This window comes from Camarhynchus parvulus, chromosome 3, assembly GCF_901933205.1.
Source record: "Camarhynchus parvulus chromosome 3, STF_HiC, whole genome shotgun sequence".
Classification (NCBI taxonomy): domain Eukaryota; kingdom Metazoa; phylum Chordata; class Aves; order Passeriformes; family Thraupidae; genus Camarhynchus; species Camarhynchus parvulus.
The window spans coordinates 60,310,222-60,332,150 of NC_044573.1; positions in this window are offsets into that span (position 1 = coordinate 60,310,222).

The window sequence follows — 21,929 nt, forward strand, 5'->3', positions numbered from 1 at the left end:
CTAAGAAATCTACAAATACAGATGATATTTTCATTTGGAGGTGCTGAGATCAAGTCTTACAAACCTGAAGTGATCTAAAAACCAGAAATTGATTTATTTGTTCTAGACATTCAAATGTGAAAATCACACCTTTCAAGATTGCAGTGAAGAAATGCATTAATATTTTTACTGTATTTTAGTCTTTCTAAGACAGAATCCTTTAGTTTTTCCCTATAGGGCTACATTCTATATCTACAGATCAAGACCTAAGGATGTGGTGATCTGGAAATCTGTAAAATCTTAGATAAGGTCTAGAAGATGCAAACCATATGTTCGTCTTCCTCATCAAATCCTGGAATTAAACTCATCTGTAAATTTGTGGTTTATCCACTGACATATGGGAGGGGTATATTGTACAAAATATAGAAGAAAATAGAGGTCTAGGTAGAGATGAAAAGTGCCTGGTAAGAGTACTTTGCCCTGAAGAAGGAATGCATTCATGAACATGCCACTTGCTCTCTAAGGTGGATATGTGCATTTTGCATACACTTATCTAAGGGCCTGAACTACAGCCTAGTGTCAATAATTTCCTAGTTTTTCCCTCTTCATAGAAACAGTTGTGTTTTATGGAGGTTTATAGTTTACTATGTACTTGTTGGAGAGGCAGATCATATTCTCCAAAGCTTCCTGCCTGTGAAAAATGGCATAGCACTTAATGTAAAATACTACTTGTCAAGAACTGCATAGCAAATCACACATGATCTCTCCCTTTCCCAATTAAAAACCTACCTTTAAGAAATGTGGCAATAAGCAGAGGCACATGGGCTGTTTGGCAGTCTGCCTGAAAATCCTTGCAGCCAATGAATAATGATTACACTACAGGGCATCTGCTATCCAGAAATAGACTGTACTGTCTCCCAAACCTGCTATTGTGTCTTTGGACACAACACGGTGGAGGTGAATGTATTTTTTCTTCTGGTCACAGTGAGGAGCCAGATTTTCATTTAAATTAAAGATGTGATTAAACAAAGTCAAATAATACACAATGTTAGCAAAATATTAACAAATATAAACTATTTTGTTTCAGATTTTTCTAGATGAAAGGTAAGTATTTTGCTATAAACTAGAGTAGTTCTAATGGAAAACTATTTTTCATAGGTCTTCTATAAAAAATTCAACATTGATAGAGATTAATGGCTGACATCCCAAAACAAAAGTTTCAGGCAAGTTAATAAACACAGAGAGCTGTCAGGACAGGTCAAGCCATTGCAAGCACTCTTTCTCCGCCACAACAGGAAAAGTATTTTAATTTTCATCATGGACTTAGCTGATAAATCAAAAGCCAAGCCTTCCTCTCTTTACAGGCAGAAACATCTAGAGAAAATGCTGAAGGGTCATGAGGAACAAAAATGCCTCCAGAAGGTTGGGTGGAAAGACCAAGCCATAAAGAGTTGGAACAATTATGAATTGGAGAGAATGAAGAAAATAACTGCTTTCCTGGTTTTTGTTTGTTTGTTTGCGTGTTTTGAAGCCTTGGCGCTTGTGACTTGAGTCTCAGCCACAGAGATTTTCTTTGTCTACTGAGCAAGGGAAATAAAAAGGATTTACAATTCTTAGAACTTCAAAAAGAATACGATATTGTCAACTGAACTGAAATTTAGAAATTTTACCTATGGACAGCTAATTCCAATCTTTTAGAAGTAACTGGGTTTTGGCAACCAAGTAGAGTTTAAGAAGCAAAGATTTTACATTAGGAGCTTGCAGTAGGGGAGCAGCATTAACAGAGCCAGCTCAAGTCTCCCACATGCTAAGAGGCTCAATTTAAAAACTTGTGGGTATAGAATATAAACCTGAACATAACACATATAAAAATAAGTTGGCTAAACTTGGAAAAAGTTTCAGAAATTTTGGAGTTGGTGGATTCAGCTTTACTCAGAAATACTAAAGACAAAAAATAAATATGTATTCTGAGCAAGGCTTCATTTATGTTTGCTTCCCAATGCCTTAGAAAATGTGTTAATTTTAGTCAGGTTATCACAACTTGAAAAGATGTACAAAGGTGAAAAGGATCTCTGTTGTGTTGTGATAATGATTAAGATATGAATCTGCAATCGTTTATGCATTAGCTGCATCTTTTTTGCTGACAACATGAAGGTCAGAATACATAAAATTATGCATAGCTGTATACATTGGCTGGATCAAAGTCACAAAGTAAGCAGACAGCTTTGGAATCGAGGATCCAAACTTCAATTGGATAGTTTATACCATATTAATTTATTTGTTATTTTTATCAACAAAAAAAAGTTCACCTGATCTTTCAGGGTTGGACTTGTAGCCGTCAAGAAATTATTGAGGTTTTGCAAGTCAATAAAGAGAGTTATGCATTTCTTCATTTCTAACAAATACTGAAGAAGCTGAAATGATAGTCCTAACTTTAATACATGAAATGAAATTTATCCTCTGGCATACAAACTAATGCTAAAGTAAAAAAGCACGTAAAATGGTAGAACTGTTTATAGCTTTCTGATTCTTTTCCTAATGGGGAAAGTTGCTTCTTGCAATTGTTTTCTCTTAGCATCATTCTCTTACTATATATCAACCTTGGTTCAGGCATTTTGATACTATTGTCCCACATCAAAATAAACATTACTTGGCAACAGGCAAGGACAAACAGATAGGCTTACAATTTGTTTTTATAATTAGCTACTGTGTCAGTGTGAAAGCTAGGATACGTGTCCAAGGTATATGATCATGAAGTGCCATGCAGGGTTACCTGCTAGGCTCATTCTCAGCATTAACCACCATGAACAAATGGGCACATAGCAGTGTGTAATCTTGGCCTCGGCAAGGGCAATTCCAATGATTACAATGTCTCATTGCTGAAGCTGCTTCTAGACATTTAAGGGGAGATGGACCATGGCAGGACCCCACAGAAAGTCAGAATCATCCCACATATTTCAGATTGTTGGCAATGCTTAAGTTACAGGCAGAGATTTTCTAAATTTCCTTTTCTGTCAGTGGAGAGAGAAAAGTTCACTGCCATTGCCAGATGTCTAAAGTTAGGGGAGATGAGTGAAGGCACAACTGTTTTCAGGCATAGGCAAAGTGGCATGTATTGCCTTCACATCTTTCCACATATATTTCCATAGAAGGGTGACTCACATAAGGTGTAATAGAGCTTGTGCTGCTACAATTCAGCCCTGCCCTCCTCTGCCCCCCGATGAATAGATGCAAAAAATTCAAAATTTATGGGTTACATGCAGATCATCCCCTTAAAGCACCTCCTTTTGTAGACTGAAAATTATACTGGAGGGGTCTTCATGCATGGCAGAAGGAATTGTCTGGGCAAAGAGGAGACATGACAGTGTTGGGAACAGATATGATGGGAGCAAATAAGCTGGTCATTGGTATAGCTGCTACTCTGGGAAACACCACTCAGGGTTCTGGTACAAGAGAAACTTTAGGACTTTCTTAGGTCCCCAACAGGCCAGTCAGGCAATTCACCACTAAATGATACATCTGCTTAAGCTGTGTGAAGCTACACCGCAGTTTTTAAATATGTTTCTGTTTGATAAATGCATTCTGTTTGATAGGTGAATGTGCTGTGGTGGGCTATTTGACTCTGTTGATTTCTAATGCCTTGCAAGAGCTTAGGAAGTAATGAAAACACATTTAGATGTATATGTGCAAAAACTGTATTCTGGATTTGATAATTTCTGTGAGTGGAATTTCCGTTCTCATCTGACAGAGGTTTTGTACTGTATTGAGCTCTGTCATTGATACAACAGGACACATCAGAAAACCAGAACCTTATTGTTCAACTTCACCTCTAGAAAAATTAGAGATTAGTTTTGTATTTTGTATTTTGAATCACTTGTGACCAAGTGCTTATGTAGATGTTTTACTCTGAACACATTCTTCAGAATGTTTAAATATCTTTCTTTGTCAGGGTTTTGTTTGTATTTATGCTTTTGTTCTCTACCATGAATGCATCCAGTCAACATTTTCCTGATGGCAGAACCTCTCTGTGTAATGTGTGCATTTGTTTTCTTGAAAATGCAATGAATTTGAGACACTTTCAGTAAAACAAAGAAGTGTTCTGCAAATTCTCCTATTTCTTGACAGCTCTGCCCCAAGGACAGGACCACTGGGCTCCCAACCTTGGGCAATTGTTTTTGTCTGAGAACTTCAGAAACTCCTGGTAGTGCTCAGGAAATGTGTTGATTTCTATAAAAAAGCTGCAGGATAGAGAAAGACATGATTTGGGCTTAACCATTTTTGGCCCAGCGTTGATCACACACTTAAGGAAACCTTGTGCCATTCCCCTCATCTTGTTTTCCTACAAAGCAGTAAAACTATTTCTTTGTTGACTCCATCCACAAATATTTTTTAAAAAACTCTAGACTAATATAATTCACTCTGTCATTTTGATGCACGGCACGATGGAGATAAGAGGTAAGGTGTCCACATACTTCAACAGGAAGCAGAACATTTTCCTGGAGCTTAGAAAAGGACTTTACATACTGTGGTATTGTGTGTCAAACCAGACATGTCTGTGTTGCAAGCTGATTCAGGTTACTTGGCTACTTCTCTAACCAGACACTTGTAGCTCCCTATCTTTTATTCCTCTGATCTAAAGCAGCCATAACTTGCAAGCGTGTATTTATCACAGGGGTGAAAGGAGACAGTTTTAGTTCTCTGAGCCATCAATCTGGGCAATATGTGCCCCTGTATTACATCAAGCAGCTGTGGCCACACAGTTGTGGGGCCTCTCCATTCACATCAGAGCTTCAGCTACCTCTGTCTTAAAAGCATTTCCCCTCCAGAACCCCACCCCAGCTGTGGGTAAGATTTGAACAATAAAATGAAGACAACTTCCAGGTAGTTTCTATATTCTCTTGTTCCTCCTTGCAGAAGGGATTTGGGCAATTTGGGCAAAAGCGTAATGAAAAAAGTCATGGTAAACATTTTTATTTTCTTCCAAAATGGCTGTAAAGGGAAGGAAAAATGGACAGCTCAGGGATTGCTACACACTGTGTCAAATGACTAGAGTTTTATGACCTCAAGAAACTTGGAATATTTATGACTGCACCTACTAGCTTGAAAATCAGGGTTACTGATAGCATGATGTGAAATGGTTGAATTTTGAATATTGAAAATTTGGCCTTAAAAATGTGGGGGGGCAGTTGTTGTAGAGCAATACACCTCTTCCAAAGCAAGCATTGTCTCTATTCTTACAGTATAGAATCACCACAGGCAGGCATCATCATGTCTATGTTTAATGTGCGCTAGAGGGGAAAATGACAAAATTCCTACTTATGACTGAAAAACCAAGGATATGAGCAGAAATACTTTTATTCAACTATATAGAATATTTATCCATTTGCTGCCTTGTCAATTTGTTAAAACAAGCCCACCATAGCTTATTGCCACATTCCTCACTGGAATGACATGTGTATTAAATGGAAATACTGTTCAGAATATATTTTGAAAGCAGACTTTGCAATGCCTGGTATCAATTTTTCTTCTGGTGTTCTTTTTTACTTCATTAACTTCACCATATTCATGACAAACTGGGTAAGGCAACAGAACAGTGACAAAATAAATGGGGCTTTTACAAAATAAGATGCTGCCTTGTACCTCTATTTGAATAGAACTGGCCCACCATGCCTTGGGTTATTCCAAAATGTCTAGACTTTCTTATTAAAGATATCCCATTTTCTGGCTTTTGCCAAGATTAATAAAAACATCAAAACTTGCGTAAAATGGCAAATGGATGCAGTAGAGGGGGGGAAACTAAAAACAAACTCCTTAAACAAACTCCAACAATTAACATCAGTGCTAAGCAAAAGAATTGAAATTCTTAAGAACAGATGTTACTTCAAATTCACAGGCATAGATCAATGTTTCAAAGAGCAAAGAAGTTTATCATTTAAACATTGTGTTGGAATTCAGAAGCTGAGCAACTACAAGCAGAAGAGATCCTGTATCAGGATTTGGTGAGGCTATATGCCTGGATTCATGGATGGCAACTCCTATGTACACATTAAAATTTCTTAGAAAAGTTACAGGCTGTATAGGACATTCAGAGTCATTTTCTGTGGTCATAGGCGAGCAGCACAACTAGTTTGCTGGCATTTCAGATTTTCTGCATCTTGTTTTACATTCTTTAGATTCACTGTTCTATATAAAAATATGATAGCTTGCATATAGGGAATTGTGGTTTTGTTCAGATCTGTGGTTTTTTCATCCTGGAAGTCTTGTTTTGAGACCAAATCTGGTCATTCCAAATTGATTACACAAAAGCTATAGAGTAGGTTATAATTTCCATGGTGTGTGTAATATGTGGTGTAGCTGATTGGGCACTCAGAAATTGTGGTAGACCCTCCAGCTTGCTAACTTCCTAACTCAGCAGATCACAAGCTTTTATATACATATACGTCCCGTAACAAGGATGGTGATGTTATTACTGTAGGTCTAATTAGATATCCTTTAATGTTGCTTTTGCTCAAAAATCTTAGAGATGCATTTCATCCGGATTTGGTTCTTTTCCAGATTTGTTAAAAAGGAAATAATTATTCCATATTTCCACCACAATTTAAAAAATAACACTAAATTCTTGCAGGACATTGCAGACTGAAGGGAATTAGAATAAAACCTCATCAGGAAAAGGAAACTTACACCAAGTTACAAAAAACAAAACCAAAACCCTGCATGAGTAATTGGATCCCAGAATGTAATGAAGTGTTGGCTGAATGTTGTGCTACATACCAAATACTCCCTTTAACAAGATGAAATCTGAAAACAGTGGAAACATAGATCAGAGTTTCAGCTCAGAAATGATAGTATAAGAACAAGGAGCTGGGTTTGAAATAGGATTCCTATTCATATATATTTTTAAGTTAAACATATTTTTGAAGAGACCTATTTTTTGTGAGCAACTAGAATCCAAATGGAAAAAAAGCCTCAAAATCTACCAAGGCCTTAAGGGAACTGGCACATCACATTAATAGGACAACATTTTTTCTCCTTAGACAGTATTGGCACTAGCTAGAAATTAAGTGGAGAAAGAGGAGATAGAAAATGTTATTTATACTCTGGTAATAAATTTGAGTTGGACAAATTTTGATTGAAATATAGTCTCTCACAAAAATAAAATAAAAATTAAATGAGTTTGTTTGTAGTCACTGGATCTATTGATAATGGATACTCATTTTGTCATAACTCTGGAAAGAGTCAAAGACGGGATGCTGCATGAATACAGTTGAAAGAGATTTCCTTCTGCTTTTCCTCTCTCCAGCTCTGGAGTTTTCCATGCTGTGTAGGACAAGGATGGATTAAGCAGAAAGGGAAGCTGGACAAGGTTGCTGCAGCCCAGGCCTCCCAAGGTGTCAGAAAGGCCACCAAGAGCTTAACACAGCACAAATGTTACTTGACTAACCCTGACACGAGAGTGGGATGCTGGAAGAAAAGCAAGGTTTTAAGTCTCAGCTCTGTAAGTGAGGAGAAGTTGCAGGAGCGAAGGAGAAGGAGGACTGTCCTGAGCATTCTGCTCAGAAATCACTTCCACACCTCTATTCCAGCACACAAAGTAGCACACCAGTACCATGGGACTCCACTGTCCTCTCTGTGAACATGAGCTTCAGTATATTATATCAGTGTCTGGAGATAGAAAGAGACAAACTTAGAGAGAAATATCTGCTTTAGGTCCAGGTCTACTTTACAAGGACCTAAAATTCAGTGAGGTCTGAAACTTCACTGTATTAACAGGCTGTAATTTAAAGCTCGAACTGCATTTTTTAAAATAGAGACAAACACCAAGTCAGAAGAATTTGAGTTTCTCCTCATTGTCTATTCTTGTCACAAGTTAGTGATATTTGATTCTTTGATTCTGTGTAGTTACAACCATCCCAGGAAGAGGAATTTTGCCATGCCTTTTGCTTAAATGTGGCACATTAAAATATTCCCACTGAAGTGATTAGATCTCCCCTGAATTTTACTGCCTGGTTATGTGGCAGCAATGCTTCTTTTCAACAAATAATAAAAGCAATTGAACTTCTTCCTACACACTATAGGCCTTATTTCATTATCAGAAATTGCCCTTGGTTTGATAATTTTGAATTTAAACTTGCTATGATTGGGGGAGATCAGATGTATGGGCATTGTCAGACATCCAGGGCTCAATTCTCCTATAAACATATGGGAGCATCCCTCCCTTTCCTTTTCATAAAGGTATTCATGCTGTGGTCCAGAAATGTCTGATTCTCTTGAAGATCCTACAGAGGATCTGCCAGTCCTCTGTAGCAGATATCCTCTCTCATACACCTGGTGTGACACTGGTCTCAAAGAGTGACACTGAGTATCTGTGTATGAGCAACAGAATCAAACACATTAAGATATTTATCACAGGATTTTCAAAAGTGTTTTGTCACTCATCTCCTACTAAAAGGCGCTGCAGATTGATATAAATCATTATCATCATTAGCAACCTAAATAACTGGTCTCGATACTCTAACCTGTCACCATACAGCAATTGAATATCTTGCATAATGGCTGGCACACATCCACTAGATAGTTTGCCAGACACCAGAAAAGGTGTAGAAGAGTATCTATGGACAGGATAAACCACAGGACCTGGAAATCAGCACACAGCTGACTACGTTTAGAAGACGGTTTTATTGCCATATAAAAGCATTAAAAATATCCATTAGTAATACCAGCCTGTTATCACAGAAATAAAGAATTATGTACAAACTTGACTGTATTTCAATTAACAAACTTAAAAGTTTTAAACATGTTTTTAATATGTTCTCACTGGCTGCCAAGGCTGCACCTCTGCAGAGTTTCTTCTTCACCATTTCTCAGTGATGCAAGTTTCCCTTCTGTAGGATGGGGTGATACCTTGAAGGTATAGGCATCTTTTGAAGAGGCTGAATGAAGAAACTCTGTTTCTGAGTACTGTCCCTGATTTCTGCTACCCTGACCTGCCTGCCTTGGCCCTGGGGATGTCAAAAAATCTGGGAGCATGAGCCAGGCTTCAATCCCCTTAGAAATGTGTAACAGTAGTAGAAAGAAGGGAACAAATAATAGTCCACAAAACCACAGTAGAATCCCTTCTCTTTTGTTCTTGCAAGACATTTTTACACTGAAAAAATGGAGCCATTTACATCACAGGAGTAATATAAAGCAAGCAAAGTCTCCCACTTGAACAGGCAGATCCTTGCATGAGTGAGAGACATGCTTTGTTTCTTCACTTTGTCCCTTTAACTCAGATTTTACCCCATATTGTGGCTGACAGGTTGTGCAGTGCACTGCAAAGCAAGGGCCAGCCTGTGTAGCAATATTTCCTACCACCACTGCTGCGGAATCAGTTTCCCTCAGACGAGGATGCCTGGACAGAAGAAGGAAGCTCTGTGAGTTTTGTCTCTGTAATAGAAAGAAGCACTTTCCCTCTCCAGTGAGACCATTTTCCCAGCTGGCATAATGTCACTGACTTTGCTGGAGGTCACCCAATGTAACACAGATGAAGAGCTGGGTCAAAATAGAGTCACAAACATTCAGATGAATTAAACACTTTAAAATGTTTATACCTAAGGGAGAGAAACTGAGGAGAGAGAGGATTAGCTGTGCTAGAGGCGTTGAATGTGTGGATAAGCGAGAGTCACCATTAGGCATCCATCCATACCTTTCAGGCTGTCAATAAGGTGTCCCTCACCTCTGTCCCTCACCTCTGGGTTTTCTTCTCTTTTCTACTCGCCCCACCACAACATGTTTGGAATTTGGAAGGTTTGAAGTAATTTTTTCCTTTGGCCTCACCTGGGATCTTTGCTGTCCCAGAACCTCCTCCTGACCTCAGTGTTGTGTTTTCATTTAAAGTCGGGGATGTCTATAAATGTCAGCAGTACAGGGCAATTAGAACTTTGAAAAGGGCTGTAACATAAACCAGCATTATAGTGAAATGGATACTGCCTTAAGCTGCCTGAAATTCACTTGCTGTTGGAAAGACAATATCCTGCCATTCTCCCATGGTGGCCTTCAATTGAACACATTTGGCTGAGGGTTGACCCATTATTAGGATAAGCCTCTGCATGGCTTGAAACAATGAAGAAACACAGGGGGAGAGAAGACAGCAAATTGGGCTGGTAGTTAGCCAGCACTAAGCAGAAATGTGACACTGGATTAGGCCTTTATAGCTGTCTGTGGTGCTATCTGTGAAATCCAATGCTCTCCTTGTTTCCCTGCATTGCAGGCAAAAGCATGTGGCTAGATGTTGAATGAAATCCCCCCTTTCTTTTTTTTTTTTTTTACTAATAGCCTCTAAAACATACCTTTTGTAGCTCTAAAAATAAACATTCGTAGCAACAGCAATTTCACAATTTCGCTCTGTAGTACGGCGCCTTTTTCTCATATGTCATTGAACTATGTTAATTTATGATGTTTCTGGGTACCTCTGTCCTTGTCCCTCCAGTGCACATGTGCTGCTTTCCCTAGCTGCTCCAAGTTGCTATATATAAACTCTAATTCTGCCTTAATATCAGCTCCATTAAAGCTGTTTGAACTCCCTCAAAACTCAAGACACTCTCTCACCGTGAAGGGGAGGGAGGAAAATTTTCTGCACAAAATATGTCATGAATTAATCAAAACTATTTTCCTTTCTTTCATGATGCAAACTAATGTAAAAGCAATATGGTAACACTCCCTGTGCAACTGAGAGTACATGTTCAAGTCAAGCAGGACGAAGAGAAAAAGACAAAAGCTCCAAAGAGAGCAATTCAATGGATTTCTATGCAAATACCTATATTTCTGCAGAGAGATTTCATGGAAACTGTCTCTCTGCTCCTAAGGCAACATTTCATGCTATTGCACTTTGTTATATACTAAAAGTCTATACAGGCAGAATCTTGCCAATTTTCTGACAGGGAATTTTGAAAAGAGATTTCTCTGAATTATAAATGTTTGGATTCATGTACTGCATTTTTTCCTCCTTAAACCTAGTATGGAAACACAGAGCCATGAAACATGCCTGTGATTATAATCATGCTTTCCTGCAACTCCTTGGAATTCAGTCAGTTCACCGATCCTGCCTACTTCCTAATAGATAGGAATATTCTTTTATGGCACCCTGACTTTTCTCAAAGATCCCACACTGCACATTTACCTATACACATTTAATCACAATCAGATTGAGGGTTTCTGATGCAAAACCTTGAAGAGATTCCCAGCAGACTTTGGGTCAGGTTGGGAAGGTTTTTGAATGGATGCTTAACAAAATGGTAGGATTTCAGCAGAGCCACCATGCCCAACAAGGACTGTCTGGGGCTGGCTGCTGAGCATTGTGCTGTGCTGTCCCATGAGTGTCCCTGGCCTCATGTTGTGAGGAAGTGCGCGCTGAAAAAAGTGGGTATGTAGATAAGTTGTAAAGGCTGATTTCAGAGCACGTGTCTAAACTTCCCAGTCAGTATGATGCCATTTTAACATCTGTAATAAAACTAGTCCTCTCCATGAGATACACAAACAGGTCACAGCCTGTGAAATTGTCAGAGCTGTCAAGGGAAAACCAAAGTATGAAGTTGACGCTGGAAAGAATGTGTAATTTACTACACAATGGTCAGCGCAAGTTCTTTTTCCAAGCAGAGCTGACTCCCTAGAAGCAAATCTTTGTGGCTCCATAGGGCATAATATGGTTGTTCCAGCACATTTCTAGTCACCCTGAGATGTTTTGCAAACAGCATGGTGTGCTGTTTTATCTCTGACCTTAGCAGTCCTGTGATGAATCTTAAAGCATGCATGGTCTCAAGTAAATATGTTGCTTACACGGGAAGCATGCCTGCACAGCAAGCAGTATAGTGCTGCGTACCTCATCTCCACGAGGGTCAAGTCCACCTTTGGGAAACAGGCAGGAATGCAAAAAGACTATTAAATTTGTCTAAAAATCTGTGTTGTCTGCTGAAGAGAGAGAGGTATGTGACATCTGGAACAGGAAGAGCTTAAAACAGGGGAATGGATGCCTTTTATACATATAATTTTTTTCCTTATATAAAGTATAAGTAAGCCTTTAGACATTTTTTATGCACTCTTGAAAGTTGTATAACCTACCCATTCCAATCTCTAGCCTGCACAATACCTGAGTTATATTCCACTATGGAAAATATAACTCCTGTGTTACATCTTCCACTAGCAATTTTTAGTGATGAGGGAACACAGGAACCATACTATTATTGACTGCAAACTCTTTTTCAGCTGTTGATGCATAGCCGTCCAAGAGTCCAGTCTAGGATTCTGTAAAGACCCATATCTCCCAAACTATACAGAGATTTATGGTTCACAGGTCTTTGTCAGTGGGTTTCAGAGTCTGGACACTGAAAGCTGAATGATCCTCATGCTCTGAGTCACACTCTGCGGGAAACTTTTGTTGCTCTGTGCAACAAAATAAAAGCATAGAGGAATAACTGGTTTTTATTTGGGCTCGGGAGAACCTCGTCCCAGCTGTGCATCAAAATATGGGCCCATGGAGCCTGGATGTGCAGTTTAGTATAGTTTTCTATTGCCAATATCAATTTTGCCAGTTTCATATTGCCAAATATCCCATGTGTCATAGGGTGTTCCTTACTTTATAGTCAAATACTATGTCCGACACAAAACCAAAAGACATTGGTTTCACCACGTTTTTGCAGCAAGCACTTTCCCAGGTGCCCAGAAGTTGAGATCTTGGAAAGAGACTTCAGAGCATATACAGACTTTCTAAGGGGGGCTGGTAATGGCCAGCTGAACGTACCATGAACCCACTCACATCCGTCCCACTCGCAGATATGGAGCAGAACTGGTCCATGCCCCTGCCCTGCCTGCTGCCTCCAGGGTCTTCCTCTGATCCTGCCATGCTTTCAGACCTGGCTGCCTCCCACAGGCATGCAATCCCTTTGACTCTCAGCTTTCAGTCCAGCTTTCTGCTGCTCTGGAGCACAGGTAGAAGCTCCTCAAAATTCTTCACTATGAGCATTACAATCTCAGGGGTATCAGCTTGAAAATCAGCATGTTTTACCTGCTTTTCTTTACTGGCCTTAGGCCAGTGCAGGATAGGGATCAAAATTATGACTTAATGTGAAGGACAGTTTTAACCAATATAAGTAAGTGCACCTCTGAGGAATAGTCATTTGCTGCTTTGCTTTGACTATATTTAGTTTTCTTATTGTGACAAAGACATTCAATCACTGGGGTAAATTCTGCACTCAGTTATCACGGTGTAAAACCTGATTACTCCTTCAGCAAAAAGCAGTCATTTGAGCCTTTCAAGGGCATCACTGAGAAGAGAATTCAACCACAATTTACAATATTTCTCACAATACCAGCTGTACATTAGCCACAAAAACATCTCAGAGATGCTTGGATTAGTTTTAGTGGTAAATGAAAACAGGTAATCCCTTCTTTAGAGATGATTGTGTGGGACAGTTTACTCCCCTTCCATGAGAAACCTTCCGCAGGGCTCTTTACCAACTCCTGACTTGAGACTCTAGTTCTAATTGTTCCTACATGACTTCTGACCACAGTGAGTACAAGCCAAGCCCAAATCTGTATATAGCAAGCCACAAGATTGTACAGCAGAACACCACCAGTTCGCAGGCCAAAATGTGGGATACCCATAGACCACCTGATTGCCTTCTGGAGTACCCAACATAACAGGCAAGAGAAGGGGCTGCAACTCAAGGGACTGGATCAAGGAAGATACTGAGACTACTTCTGCCTTCTCAGGGGAATATTTACAAGTGCTCCTAAGGAAAAGTGGGCTGGATTTCCTGGGAGATCAGCCTGAAGAGGACAAGGTTCCAGAGAGACCTTATAGCAGCCTGCTTGTTTCAGGGGTGTTGGACTAGATGACCTTTAAAAGCCCTTGCCAGCCCAAACTATTCTGTAATTCTATAATTCTATGATATATCAGCATAAAATGTTAGTCATCATACCAAAAAATGTATACAGGCCTATTGTTATCTTGTGGTTAAAAATCACACAAATAGGGAAAATCACATCCATTTCAGTTATGATCTCATTTCTGTACATGCTGCATGGCCCTTCCCCAAGTACCCTGTTCATAGCAGCTGACTGAATACACATGAAACAAAACAAATGTCACCAAGTTTCCAATCATATTTGCCACACAGATAAATTATTTGGTAAATCCACATCTGTATTACTGAACCAGAGTACGGAACACATGGGTCGATGTGTTTGTGGAAAAGCATGCAAACAGTGGCTTCAGCCACTGATACCTTTATTTGAAGAAGCTGAAATTTTATATTTGAATATGTTATGCAGAAACCAAGTAAATACTTTAAATAAATTCTTCTTGGCTTCTGCATTTTAAATCAGAGAATTTGCTTTAACCAAATCACATATATTGTCCCTGGTACACTTTAAAAAGACAAATAATGAAGGGAGGTAATATACATACTTTAATCTTTTTTCTTCTAAGTCTGGCTGCTAATGCTCAAGAATGCAAGATAAAATGAATTAAAGCCTACCTTGGGAACCTTGAGCAAATTCCTTGCGCACCACACTGGCACTTTATTGCATAATTAAATTTATTGCAAAGGTACTTTATCTTCATTACACACAACAACTTCACCTTTTCTTGCCTTGCAATCTTCTATTTAAGTCTTTAAATTCAAATATTCTTGCTTCTCCAGACTTATGTGCACATGCAGTTTAACAAATTACAGAAATCATTTATCTGGGAAGAGTCAGGGTATATTTTTTATTCCACACCTCATTCAGAGTTGTCAGATAGATGCAGTTAATGCAATGTGCAGCAGTCTGGCCCACAACTTACCTGTGTGAATGCTAAACCCACTGTGGGCTGTACTGTGTGGTTATGTGACACCACTGACTGCAACACCATGAAACCAAATAGAAGCCAGTTGCAATGTACCAAGTAGTCTTCAGCTATCACATACCAAGACAGACAGCACTGAACTGGAGAGCTGAGCAGTGGTTTTTCTTTGAAATCACCAGTGTAGTAGTCTAGCACTGTTCCAAGGCACCCAAGCTTGTGTTCTAGTTGATAAAGAGCAGCAGAAGTTGTAGGTCACCCGCTCCTAGTGGGCAAAGGACTTAAACCAGGGCCAGAGGACTATAGGAAATCACAGAAGGAAACAACTCTCTAGAATCCTATTTGTGTCTTTAATAGGATGGCTGGAGAGGATGAAAGAGAACCAGAAGCTGGAAAGTGGGAGATGTGTATACCTGGACGAAGGGCAGGTGGAAGGAAGCTGCGGAGAAGGAGTAGCCCAAGGCAGTGCTGCATGGAGGATAAAGCACAGGGGCATATCCCGCACAGGAGAGAACAGCCCCCTGTGGCTGTCCTGAGGACAGGAGAGGAAAGAAATACAGATGGGCAGAAAGGGGGATGCAGGTATCCAAGGGACACGATCAAAGAAGAGAGCAGCATAAAGCAATGCTCATTCTCTGAAATCTTCTTGGAGAGGACCTTGGAATCACAGACATCAGCTGAAAGGAGGAGTTCAAATTCAGAGCAGAGCAAGAGAGGCAAATAAACTGAAGGGTGGATGTGAGGGGTGGAAAGAACAGAAAAAAAGGAACTGGCATCTCTGTTTGGAGGAGATGAGAAAGGAGCCCATGGAACGAGGTCTGTAATTGTGCTGGGGAAAGGGAAGGAGATTTGATGGAGATCAGCCTAGTGGCATCATGGTGATGAGCTGTGGGGAATGGTGATGACAGAAGTGGACAAAGGATTCACAAGTAATAAGTGAGCTTATGGAAAAAGCTGAACCCGAAAACTCAATAAGTTTTTTCAGAAAAACCTCACCACGTTATGCTACCTGTGAGGAAGGCTGCTTATGTCCAACACAGGAAAAATGGAAGAACAGTATCTCTCCTCTTTCTGTGACAGTTTTTCCCTGCTAACCCTCTAAAGTTTTCTCATTTCACTGTTTTTCATCGTGTAGGATACAAAATATCACACACTAACTGGCCTTTCTCTGACAAAAGTTCCAAATTTGAGCTTCAATAAATGGGCATGGCAGAGCTCACAACCAGTTATTTTTTTCCCCCATGCTTTTTAATAAGTTTGCCTGAGGTCTTGTAGCCAAATAAAAGACATGTTCCATGGTCTGGATACCTTATCATCTAGGTGGGATTTGAATGGGAATCTGTTTTCAGGACAGTCATTCCTCCAAACCATCACACCACATTTTTCACAATCCACAGCTCCGGACCAGATTTAAAGTCTGACTCTTAGTGGTGAGTATATCAGTTTGAACCAGACCAGGGACATTTTTGGATCTGCCTGACAGATTGTTCTGTTTCTCTCTTTTGTGAGAAGCAGCAAGTGGACCACAGGGATCAAGAATACTGTTTGCACTGAAACACAGTCCTCTGATGGCATAATTCCAGCTTGCTGAAATACAAAAGGCACTTGCAGAGGTCTCAAGGAGAAAGGGACCCCTCAAACACTTGTGCCCCATTTGCTGACCAGTCCTTGTGTTCTGGGGGGAGAGATGGGTCATATGCTGTAAAAAAAAGGAAAAAGAAAAATAAAAAAAGAGAGTGAAAACTGGTTTCTTCTGCCTGATTTATGTCCCTTTCTGTCATATGGTGCTCATAGAGATCATGGTACCAATGGGGATTTTGACTGAGAGTAGGATCATTGCATTCCTTCTTCCACTGCCTCTAAAATCTGCTAAAATACATTAATGGTTTACACCATGGTAAGATTAAAAATCACTGTATATTTAGAACTGTTATACCTGAGATGCTAATGGTTTCTATTTCAAAGCACATTAAAACCTACAACACTGATGTTCCTGGCAGCCTGGACCTCAGTAAGCTCATATTACGTTTATAACTACAGCCTTTTTTTTGTTTCCTTTTTTGTATAGCATATGCATGACATTTTATTTTTATGTTACAGTTCAGGAAGTCTTTTAGTGAAGCCTCATGGCTAATTTTGGAGGACTGAAGACATCCAAACGTTACTCAACCACAGCAGCCACCTGCTACATCTATATGACAGAAGCAGGGAGGTGGTATTGGCCTGGATTTGAAACTTGCCTTTTGTAACCAGTGTGTGAGAATCTGAAGGAACACCCACATGGCTCATGCATGCATGACATGTTAGCAGCTTCTCCTGGGCAGAAATGTCAGCTCTGTTTACCATTGTAGGTTCAAATGTTGGTTATAATAGCATGGTTGGTATTCCTACCTCAGAGATGAGCTCCAATCAGCCCTTTAGTGGTTTCTGGTTGCAGCTGGTTTGTATTTACCTTCTCTTTCTCAAAGTCTTTGGAGAGGAAGGTGTGGGATTTTCTACAATACTCACCAGTTATAATAACGTTTATAGAGAGGGGAGACATTTATTAATGTGCTACCACTGTAGCAGCACGTATGTGAACAGAAACCCCAGCGTGCCAGGAGCTGCATGAGTAGGTGTGTGACAACAGTGCCTGTCCCCAGGGAGCTCTCAGCCCAGCCATGCAAGAAGAAACTGCAGAAGAGACCCAGGAAAAGTCCCGGGGTAGGTCATTGGGAGAGACTGGATCTCAGGAAGGCGAGTCCATTTTCTTGGATCTTTAGTCACAGCACAAGTTTACTGTCACTGGCCAAAGCCAACCAGCCCCTCAATAACTCAAAGAGATTATTCTGTGGGAACATGAAAGAACCCCACTCTGCTTTAAGGCAATTAAACTCCTATCTCTTTTAATTAACATTGTAGCTCAACTTCATAATTAAATTGGTATCCTGAAATGACAAATTAAATTCACTTCTCTTACTGCTACTGGAACAAAGCATTTAGATTTTAGAAAAGCCTACATCTTGTCTTCATCTTTTTGAGTGGAGCAAGTCTATCAGTTCACAGTTGCATTATGAAGCAGATAAATTTTATATTCGTCAAAAATGCAGTCTGTCACATCCACACATAGCCTTTCAGCTTCTGGATTGAAATAAATTAAATGAAACATTATGTTTAACCTTTTAAAATATATAGAATAAGAATAGAATCATAAAATGATAGAATGGTTTGGGTTGGAAGGGACGTTAAAGATCATCTGGTTGCAACACCCCTGCTCTAGGAAATGACACCTTGCACCAGACCTGGTTTCTCAGACCCCAATCCAACCTGGCCTTGAACACTTCTAGGGATGGCCCAACCCTCTGTGGGCAGCCAGTTCCAGTGTCTCACCACCCTCATAGTGATTAATTTTTCCTAATATCCAAAGTAAACCTACCTTCTTTCAGTTTAAAGCCGTTCTCCATAGTCCTATCACTGCATGCTCTCCCTCTCCAGCTCTCTAGTAGGCCCCTAAAGGTACTGGGAGCCTGCTACAAGGTGTCCCTGGAGCCTTTCTCCCCTGGCTGAACAACCCCAGCTCTCCCAGCCATTCTACATAGGAGAGGTGCTCCAGCCCTCTGATCATCTTCATGGTCCTGCTCTGAACATACTCCAACAGGTCCACGTTCTTATGTTTCATCTCCAGAGCTGGATGCAGCACTCCAGGTGGAGTTTCACAAGAGCAGAGCAAGAATAACTTCCCTCAAACTGCTGGTCACAAGTCCTTTGATGCAGCCCAGGGTAGCAACTTTTCAAATGCTGGTATTATTTCAAGGGGTGAACTTATCCACATCAAGTTACTGGAAATCAGCAACAGTTAGGATATCAAAGCCAGAAGGACAGGAAACAACCAGGTAAGTCCATTTTGTGAGAATTACCTTTAAGTAATTTAACAGTTTTAGGTCTTTGGGTAATTTTATTTGTGTAAGAGCAGAACAATGCAATAGGTAACATTTTACTGGTTTGGGAAGATATAGCAGGCACATAAACAGCTCCAAACACTTCCAATTGGACATATAGTATCCTGCTGTGTAAATAGGGACCAACTTATTTCAGCTAAAAAGCAAATGGAGAAGCATATGAAGAATAGGTGCTGTCAGATTTTTAGTAAGTCAGGCATTGGCTGGGCTGTCAGCACATCTGTACATAGGTGAGGCAGGGTCTGAAGAGATTTAGGAGAGGAGAGGCTAGACTGTGAGGTGTGACTGGCTAATGGGCAGCTAGAGGGAAACTCTCAAAGGCCAAATTAGACTTTCAGTATGACTATGTTATCCTAAGTCTGCTGGGATTTCTGAATCCTTTAGCAAGGGTGGAAAATACTTTGTCACAGGGGTTAAAAGTAGTTTGGTTTGGGAGCCAGCTCCCCATCTAGCCAATATAGTGAAGCAATGTTGTCTCTTTCTGTGTGCTGTTCATACTGACATATGCTATGTCTGTGCACTGTTCTTCAAGCTTTCCCTTTTTGTGTATTCCAGAAATAGCTGGTAGTTCTTATATATCTTAGTTAGAGGTAGATTTGGGAATGTAAGTGGTAAGGACCAGTTGTAGGCAGTCCCCTTTGCAATGTGCTCTGAGGGGGCCAATGCACACATGCAGTGCTGCAGCTGTCCCACTCCCATGCCATAGCTAGTGGGGAGAAGTAGGCAATGGCTCCAGGGGAAAGCAGGGATGAGCACCGAGGTGCTGCTCCCAGTCTGTGTCCCTGAGTGGGCTCCTGTGGGCAGGGGTACATAGGGAAGGCTTCACAGGGCTGTTGTGGGACTTGGCTGTGTACGGCAGCGTGGGTTTGGGTGTGAAGCAGAGCACTCGTTTCAAACCTAAGGCTTCTTCTTATTCACTGAGTATCATCCTTCTTCACATGACACACTCTCGACTGCCAAAAGCAATCTGAAATACTGCTGCTCACACTGTCCCACTGGATAATGTTGGTAATCCAGTCGACCTCTCAGAAATGAGCGCATCATCAGCTGGATGAAGCTTTCATACAGGCTGGCTGGCCAGGCAGCAGCCTGGTCTGGGAGCAGTGGGGCTCCTGCAGTGCATGGGCTCGGGGTTTCACTGGGTGAGCTGTTCATCTGGATCCTGTTCATCTTCCCTTCAAATAAGGGAATCTGAGGAGTTTGTCTCCGATTTCTCCAGTGACACCGAGTTATGTAAACACTCTTGCTGCCGTTAACAGCTCGCCATTTTTGCTGTTTGAAACATAATCAGTTTGTATAACAATATGGACTGATTTGGGTATCCAGTCCAACACGCCCTGATTGCCTTCTGTCTAAACATTTGAGTGCTGTAAATTTATGGGGACTCTGCTGGCCTCTCCGAAAGACCTCTCAGAATCATAGCAGTTTATAATGATACCACAATGCAATTCAGCATTTCCAAGAATTACTTTTGTTTTCTTTAGAACAGAAAGGGTTTTTTTTTTAAGGGTGGGTTTTTTTCTGTTTCTGACCAAACAGAAATATTTCTAGCTATTGTATTTTAAAATAAGCATTCTATTTTTTTATTTTGTTTTGATTTGCTTCCCCTAAGTGTTGGCCTGACCCTCTGACTTCAGCAGGAGCCTGGGAAGGGTGTCTTAGTACCTTGTTGAAAAGACTGCAAACATCTTGCTCAGAGCTACAGGAGTGCCCAGCCAGGTCCTGCCACCTCAAAACCCAGCCTCAGACACTGGGGAATGTATGCCTTGGCAAACCTGAGCACAGAGGAAACTATCAAACATTCAGAGCAATTGTTGACAATTTCCAGTCACCACTAATTGCTTGGGGCTTTCTTGGACCCCTGCCACATCTATACCTTTGTGTCCTTAATCACTACGGACCCTTTGGATATTATGTCACACCTGGGACATAGGATAATTTATCACTTGCAGACGGATTAGCATCACAGCTCGCTTAGATAAATTTTACTTTAGCCTCAGTCCCAGAGGCCCTTCTTTTATAGAACAGTTTTATCCATTAAAATTATGACTTCCAAAATTCTGTTGTATTTTATGGCTTCCATGAGATATTTATGACTGTTACTGTTTAAGTGGACATTTCTAGAGATTTACTGCAGAAATAATTCAGGCAAATAGCTCAGAAGAGGTACTGCCAATAGCTTACAGTTTAGGTTTGGTGTTGTTTAAAGACATGCTATTTTCAGTGTGCATGCAAGTATGGACCCTTAATGCATAATACTGAAACACCACTGAATATGTATTCAAAAAGCCCTTTCCATATGGACTACTTCTAGACAAAATCCAAACACTTAGTTTTAATCTTCCAAACTCCCTCCTTCCCCAAAGCTGTTCATAGTCTTTGCTTTTCTGCAAAGTGTGAGAGATGAAAGCAGAGGCCAATTAAAAAGAACTTGTAGAGTCAGGCACTCACACCAGCTCTGTGAGGGGCGGACATATGAGAGGTGTTTCTCTTTTCCTAGTTGCTTGGTTTGGTCCTAATTGGGGTAATGCTATGGGTGGCCAGGGCCCGAAGGACAGAGCTCAGGTTGCAGTTTGACAGAGCCAGTGAAGGCCTGACTTGCTACAAGGGGAAAGTTGATCTCTGCCCCTTTGATCCTTTCAGGACTAGAACTGGTCCCCCGTTCTATTGTATGGAAAGTTTGAGGATTAGGAAAGCAGCCTCCATGGCTCACAGCTCGTCTCTGTGAGAAGTGACTGATGCTGTCAGGCAACTCTGCAATACATTTCCCAGCCTTTTTCTCCCTGAGGTGAGTGTGAAGGCTTTTACAGCACTGCAGCACAGGAACAGCAAGCACTCTTGTTATCATGCTGGCTTCCATGCTTCCAGCATGCTCCTATTTTAAAACCTTCAGCATCCTGATGTCTTGGTGAAATTGCTCTGTTTGGCAGCTGAGGGGAACGCCATGGAAGGTCTCCAAGCACCTCACTGTTAATGACACACCAGGTGACAAAAGTGCTGGGCTCCGTGGGGCACAGACCAGCAGGAGATTTTTCACGAAGTGCCTCACTTCCATGGATTCTAGGTAAAAATAACACTTATCCAACTAGGCTTGCAATGCATACTTTGAATTAGAAATCAGATTCCTAAAGACTTCTGAAATTTGACGCAAATTACTCTTCAAAACATGCATCATCAATAATTTCCACTGA